We start from the raw sequence: 8606 nt of genomic DNA, 5'->3' as shown, positions 1-8606 counted from the left end.
TATTGAACCTGTGTAATGCTGTTCCCCCAATTGTCCAGTACTTTTTTAACGTCAGTTCCATCTTGGCCACAAGCAGGTGGTGATATGAAGCTATGTCAGTTCTGCTTCTGATTCTCACATCTTCCATTGTCCTTCGGAACTTTTTATTGGTACAAATATGATAAATCTGGTTCTCTGTGATGTGGTCCAGTGAGATCCATGTAGCTTTGTGTATGCGTTTGTGTGGGAATATTATGCCGCCTATAACCAATTTGTTGAATGCACATATATTTACAAATCTCTCTATATTAACATAGATGACATCAAAGTATAACCTGACCATGCTTAATTCGACATTTCATTGGAGTTATGTCTTCAACAGAATTGCAAAAGATGATTTTTCGAAACAATCCTTTCTATTGGAATAAAATTATTGTTACATTGTCGTCAAGATTAGAAAGTTTATGATCGATATTCATATTTTTCTAAACTATGGACTGAAACCTTGAAACAGCACACTGAGATCTGACTGCTTTATTAACATAATTTAGTCTTAAACTGTAGGTAAACTTTCTACAAGTCTGGTTTGTCGAAAGAAATCAGACATTTGTCTGTCTAAATGAAGTGGAATGAAGGAAATTTAAAACACAAATTCAATTAATTAGTTTACCAAATAAATTTTGAAATTGACAACGAATGATCATAATTAAAGTATAGCTGACGGCAACAAACTACATTACAGGTCTAGTCTTTTATCTGTCTTATTAAAATGAACCTATAATTGAAGAATATATGAAAGTCCAAAGAACCGCTACCTAAGATAAAGCCAAAATTTTCAATGCGAATGTCAAGACATTTCTATTGTACGGGGTTGATAATTCAATAGCTACTACCACTATCACTAAAAAATTACAAGTATTCATGATTAATCGCCTACACAAGATACCCAGGTCCACTGGTTAAAGTCTATTAGGAATAACCTACCGTGGCAAAAAACAAACCAGTTACCAGTATAGAAACGATAGGAGTGGATAAGAAGCATTGTAAGGAAAACAGACTGTATCTCAAATCAAGCTTTAATTTGCAATTCTTAAGGGAAACAAGGGTTTGATAAAGAAAAAAAAGATTTTAATTGGAAATAACTGGGAAGGATAGTCCAGGATACTGTTCCTAAACCAAACAAGTTGACGTAGAAGTTGTTTAAAGGCTTAAGGTAAACCATTGATATCCTTTACTCAGGCATATGGGAACTCATTGTTGCTCTGAAAAGAGAACACATTTCGAATGGATTGGAATTTGAATATTCCATTGCAGCAAACTAACAGCTGTATATCAAAGTGAAATATAAGTCGGTAGCAGAACGCTTTTAAATAGTTGTGGACTATCATGGAAACAGAATAATGCTGAACTATTTTCAACGGAATAGAACACAACTTGAATTTACACATTTAGAAAAGTTTATGTTCATCCATTTTAAACCGCACCATTTTGATGTTCACCCTCTCGTCTTATATCTCCCTTATTGGAAGATAATCTTATGCACAATAAGTTTTTATTACAAATTAATTTTAGGCACACTTTTTTTTCAAATTATGATATTTTAGAGCAAACACTAGTTTCTGTCACCCAACATCCTAATAATATAGGTCTTTTCAATGTATTCACCAATGTAACAAATCACTGATGTCAAATTCACAATGAAATTATTATAAAAATGAACTTATTAGCTTTTATATCAACAGTTCCATGACGTTATTAACCTACTAACAAAGGAAGATTAATAGTAATTTGCTTTCAGGTGTCAGTTACTAGCGTTTATGTATAACTAATTGCATTACAAGGAACAGTTTGCTTGATTTATAAAATCAATTGTCATAACTTTTTAAGACTGAACTTTTAAGTTATTATCATCAATCCCAATGGTATATTTACAAGCATACATGTTTGTGTTCGGTTTCAAACATACTAAAATGTCAGTTTATGGCCTAATGAACTATGGTAGTTTAGAAAAACATGACAAACTCCACAATTAGCAGCATCTAAGGCGCAATAAAGTATTCAGTTTTATGTACAGAATGACTAAATTAAATAGGAAAATGATAAATGAATTCAGGCTGATGAATAAACTTATCACATTCATCCAATTTTTCGCGGCAAACCAATATGTATCAAGTTGATGATTCCAAGATTTTTATATTTTCTATCATTTCCCATTCACCAAATGAGCAAATACTGCTTAATATGATGTGAGTTTTGGAAAATATTTCATATCAATCGCGTAGATTTGTTTATTCGTAACTATATGCTATCAATGCCAGTGGGGCCTAGCTTAATATATACAATGGAAAATACTATGACATATCAAGTTCAGCTTGAAATGAAAGCCTTAGTAGAAATTACAATAATATGCAGCACTCATTCACTAGATACTGGATATGACACTTTAATGGAACTTTAAAAACAAGACGGATCACCCCAACAGCTAGGTCTCAACTTATGACAAACCTAATTTATACAGCCCATAAGTGGAATAAAATTGATAACTAAAGGCTTATTGTGATAAAATGCAGCAGAAGTAACATGTGAAGGCATGATCAAATTCAACATCTAACTATATTTGATCAATAAGATTTCATTCTGTTTTCCTCTAAACTGTTTTACATTCTCTCACGTAATTAATGATTCATTGAGTAAGAGATACTTTCGTGTCACGCAAATGCTTATGAAGGTCAGGTTTTTATGTATAAGTAGTTCATTAACTATTGTTTTATAAAGTTTATCCCCTTAGCTTTTCAGTTTGATTGCACATGTACATTAAGAATACTACGAAAAATCGTTTCTAAAGCCATTTATGATCTTACAAAACAGTAAGACGGAAATTTCCGAGACTGTAGCTATTAGCAACTTATGTTTGTTTGTCATAAACGATGCAGTCCGTGTAATGTTCGGATTTAGTTTTCTTAATGTAACAGGACTGAGTGATATCAACTTGCCAAATACTGTAAATAGTTCTAATTAATGATCATTAGTAAAACGTCCAAGAACAAAATCTGTTTAACTTAGTACCACTATAGAAAACACTTATTCACAACAATCGGTATGACTATTGCATTTGCAAGTAGTCACTACCAGTGTATTTAAAGGCGTTCATTTTTCCTATTTGAGATTCGTGAACTAAATGTACCTGCCATATCCAGAAGTTGACTCTGACACTGAGACCTAAACGCAGTATTTTTCACTTCGAACATTATCATATCATACTCAAAGTAAATGATCATTCGAACTAATTGATTACTGAATAACGAACAATAGCATACTCGTGTATTCCTTGAGACTGATCCAATTCTATCGACCGAGTTGCGATATGGTCACTAACCTACACTATATTGAGGTGCTAGATGATTGGAGGTAGTTAGCGGGAAGCATTACATGACTTACGTTTTGTTCAAGATTCTCAGATGCAACACAACATGCACCCATCAAATAACACTTGACGAAGAAGCTTTGGAGGATGTGAAAACCTTTACTTATCTGGGCGGCGCCATCAATGAACACGGTGGATCTGATGCAGATGTGAAGATGCAGATCGGCAAAGCAAGAGCAGCATATTTACAACTGAAGAACATCTGGAACTCAGAACAATAGTCAACCGACACCAACATCAGAATTTTCAATACAAATGTGAAGACAGTTCTACTGTATGGGACGGAGACGTGGAGAAACACGAAAGCCATCATGCAGAAGATACAGGTGTTTATTAACAGTTGTCTACGTAATGTACTTCGCAGCCGTTGGCCAGATACTATCAGCACCATTCTACTGTGAGAGAGAACAAGCCACGTTTCAGTGGAGGAAGAAATCAGGAAGAAGCGCTGGAAGTGGGTACTACACACATTGAGGAAAGCAACCAACTGCGTCACAAAGCAAGCCCTCACATGGAATCCTGAAGGCCAAAGGTAAAGAGGAAGACCGAAGAACACATTACACCGAGAAATGGAGACAGACATGAGAAGAATGAACAACAACTGGATAGAGGTAGAAAGGAGGGCCCAGGATAGATTGGGTTGGAGAATGCTGGTCGGCGGCCTATGCTCCATGGAAAGTAACAGGCGTAAGTATGTAATAGTAAAGTTTTTAATGCATGGCATTCATTTTTTGAAACCTATTCGATAATAAAGACATCCTGAGTATCAACAAAGGGAAAACGGGAAACATTCACAATTAACCATGTAGAAAAATTTAAGTTTGTAAACACCAGAAAAAGATTTTCAATCAGATCATTCAGAAATTGAAATGTACACTCTTTCAAGAATGCACAAAATTAATCCTGTTTTCAAGTCATTTGTATTCTCAGTCAAAAAAAGAACTTACATAACGAACTTTCTTTCTCCCTCTTTCTATCAATAACTTCTTTCCACTTTACCAAATTCATCTACTCACTCACTCTCTTTGTTTCTCCCTATTTTTTTTTATTCTCTTTTTGTGACAGGTTGTTCCATTTGACTGATTTCTAGAAAACGTATATGTAATAGTAATAATAATGAAATGGTAATATAGAAGTAATTATACCATGAAAAAAAGTGTATTACACAACAGACGAATTATTCATAACTTTATTCATATACTTTTGTTGTAAAAGAAAAATGAGAAGAAGGTAAGTTAGTTAGTTGATTAGTTTAATATCTCCTTTAAACTAAAGAATATATAAGTACATTGTAATATGTCTAGTTTAAAATGTAAATTTTTGTTCCCCTTAAACCAGACTGTAATAGTGTTTCTTCTCTTATATCAATAATTGAAAAAAATGTTTATTCAAAGTTTTAAGGAAAACACAACTCATTTGGTTTATGAATTATTAAATAAGAATATGGGATAGAAAGGAGTCGTTTGTTAAATCAATGTTGATTATTTGTTAATGATACTTTGTTTTAAAGGTAGTTGGAAATATGCATTTTGTATTTCTAAAGTAAGATACTAACAACAAAAACTTTGTAGCTATAGTCAATTGGAAAGTTTTATTGATTAAGATGTACAATATAAAAAGAGTGATCCAACTCAATCCTGTAAAAAGATATCAGAATAATGGAAACTCAAATAAATAATAATAAATACCATTCTCATTGAACATGTTTAGTGACTATGATCAGGAAATAGCTTTGTAGATAACATGTTGAGATTTGAAGTGATAGTTATTGAGTTTACAGTTTCATTATGAATATTAACACAAAGATATGTTACTAAAGTACACATTGAATAATATCTTTTTTTAGTGACACTGTTTCAATGATTAGATAAAATCATTTTAAGTTATTAATCTCTTATCTTATAAAACTTTTAAAATTTGTACCCTATCGTTCATTTGATAATGACAAAATTGATGGATTCAGTCTGTCTTGATTAAATTGTTTCAGGTTTTAGATGAAAGTTTTCAGTAGCATTACAAGGATGTAAATCGTTTAAATGACTTATCTAAAGCCAATTAAAATACATATGATTATTTTCATAACTATTTCTTACTGTTATATCTAGTCATGAGTTTGTTATGACTAGTCGTCGCTAATTGTTATATTGAAATTACTTATTACTTATACTTGTAAAACGAGATTCCACTGAAATTCCCGTTCGGCAAAGTCAGAACACCAAGACTGACACAAGTAAAGATTTATTAACCTCAAAACGTGACGACAACCCTAGTCGAAAATACACTCATTTATATATTGATTGTACACCCATTTTGATTAATAATTAAAATGAAATCACATCAGTGAGAAATACTTCGGGTTATGAATAAATCACATGTTGCATATCATGTTCAGCAGAGACCATGTTGATTGAATACAAGAATATCGTATGTTATATCGAATACAATATCACACTGAAAAACAGAAACAATTCCTACAATGAATAATCATCACATTGAATTAAAAAGGCAAGTAATTGTTTAACAAAATCCACAATGAGTAATTGGATGTAATTTTGCCATTCTTGTCTCGTCATATCAATTGCATTTAAGGACTGATAATTTACTGACATCATTCAAAAGTGTTGTAGTAAAGTTTTCGTTGATAAATTATTATTTTGGATATATAATTGTAGAACCTGAAGAGAATTAACTTTTAGTTGTTTTATCATCCCTTACAAAAGTGTTGGGTCATCAACATGAATGTGGGTCAAATCAATATATCCGAAATCTTTATCTGAATATTATACGAGGCAAGAAAGTTTGAAAAAATGAAATGATAGATGAGCAGGAAACGAGTTGATAACATTAATTGGGTTTTTTTCTATATAACTAGTATACTGAATCCAACGAACAATAAATGAAATTTATTGAGTAAATTAATTTAACAGATAATGAGAAAACCATTTTAAATCAGCAAATAACCCCATATCAATGAAGACGGATTTGTCGAATCGTTTAATTACATTGAAGCGATTACCCTGAGCAACCACCGAAATGACCTAAAGCGACTTTTTTCAGCCAACCAGAAACTGAGTTGGTATTAATTTCGAACACACAGAAGGTAATTATAAAGTATATACTTGAATTTGACAAAGTTTGGATTATACCGTTGTTGATGTTTTAACTGAAATCTAATCAATCTTCGATATCACATTTGATTCCAATGAAGATTGCCCCCATATTGTCTTGATGGAACAAGAAAATGTTGTATAGGCAAAATGTGGCTGAAAGTGGAATACATGACACGCATTTCGTCTCATTCGGGGCTCTTCAGCTGGATGTAACTACACCTCAGAGTTGATGTATACATGACTAATAAATTCTACAGGTTATTCATTGACTTTTCTATCATGAAGTTTCAAAAGATTCAATCAAGTCACCCGCTTATATGATATAAATGGTAGACTTTATAGGTTAATGAATAGTTATTTAAATGGCCCAACGTGGTTTGTATAAAGTCGATAAAATGAGGTCTATTATTTCATGAATGTAACCATGATTCCAAAATACGCTTGTATACCTACCAGTTATCCATACATAAAACTTTTTTCTAGTCGAAGATATTTCTGAATAATAATAAATACTCTCACAAAATGACTTTATTCAGATCGGATTTCTCGACAATAAATCAACACTTCATCTGAGACACTCATACTTAAATATCGATCTGGGCTTTCACTATAATTACGTAATTACATAACAGTAATCGTATTAGTATTCTACTAAACTGTATTTATACGGTCGAGACTCGTAATCTCCAATTCATGTCAATATGTTCTGCATCAATCATATATTGTTTTTTATCGATTGGATGGACAATATTGCTTGCAGTTCTGAGAAAACTTAGGCTACCGTGGTGATGGAGCTTACCAGTTGATCTAAACAATTGAAACGTATTTGTACAATATGATTCTAACAATCAAATTATGGATTTACTTTTCGAGGTTATAATGGCGAATGACCTCTTCAAATTAATTGGCCTAATAAGCATTCCATATTAATACTGAACTTGATATTTTTTGAGGCGCACTACTAGCTGAAGGTGGATGGTCAAGCAATTTTGTCATACTCTGGTACAGTCAGAAAAAAGTGGAGCCTCTTTAATGCTTTAAACAGCTAACTTAAGAGCTTCACATTACTCTCCATCTGCCTGCAATTAGTTCCTCTCACCCAATAACGTTTTCTAATTTGTATGAATTTTCTGCATAACATTTATAAAGCATGACATCAGCATCGTCTAAACTATCATTTCTTCGAGGTTACCAATAAAATATATTTTTTGTCAGAACCATTCATTTGCTTTCGAAAATTTCATCTTGAGAGAAGGACATTCTTTGATGAACCAATGAAAACCGAAAAGGCCTGTGTGTCTATTTCAACCAACCTTAAAGTTGATTCCAATAAACACTAAACGAAATTGAATCTACAACTTCCTGACATGAAACTTTCAGATTATTAGGTTAAAATCCCATGATGTCTGCTAACAAATTCGGTCAAGATTTCATATAACCGTGAGTGATAACCATCCACTGAAATCGATTACATATGCTTCACTCCTCTTATCTTTGACATGCACTAGTCATACCCTCTCAGTAGTAATTATATTAGTTTTATTCTTAGTTACCTGAACTTTTACTTTTAAAGCTTATCAATAATAAGTTTTTCTTCTAAAGACTAATGCATTCTGAGCTGTTACTGTCCACAGAATAGAACTTAGTAACATTCTGTATATTATATTCACTACAACACAAAAGTGTGATTCGTAATCTATGATAAGATCAACTATATTATATTATTCACCCATTCTTCAGTCTGAATAGTTTCTTTAATCCGACTTTCTGTGTCCTCGGCAAACTTCATTTTTCCAATTAACAGTTTACCTTGTTGAAAAATTAATGCGGTCGGTCACAAGCATACTAGGACGATAAAACTTGTCTAATGCTCCTTTAATTTTCAAATGAAACTTAACTGGTGTCATTAAATGAGGAATGCGCACTTTTAAATCGCCAAAAACTCAACTAATAACAATGAATCAATTGGTATTGTTTTATTTGACTTTACTGGTAGATAAATTGTAGGCAGTTTACTAAATTACGAAAATAATCAAAAAGTTCGAAAGGTATATTTTTCCAATGAATGTATATTTTTGAAAGGTGTATTCTTG

This window comes from Schistosoma mansoni, chromosome 2, assembly GCF_000237925.1.
Source record: "Schistosoma mansoni strain Puerto Rico chromosome 2, complete genome".
NCBI classification, from domain to species: Eukaryota; Metazoa; Platyhelminthes; class Trematoda; order Strigeidida; family Schistosomatidae; genus Schistosoma; species Schistosoma mansoni.
The sequence above is the reverse complement of the archived record's forward strand: the minus strand, read 5'-3'. Positions refer to the sequence as shown.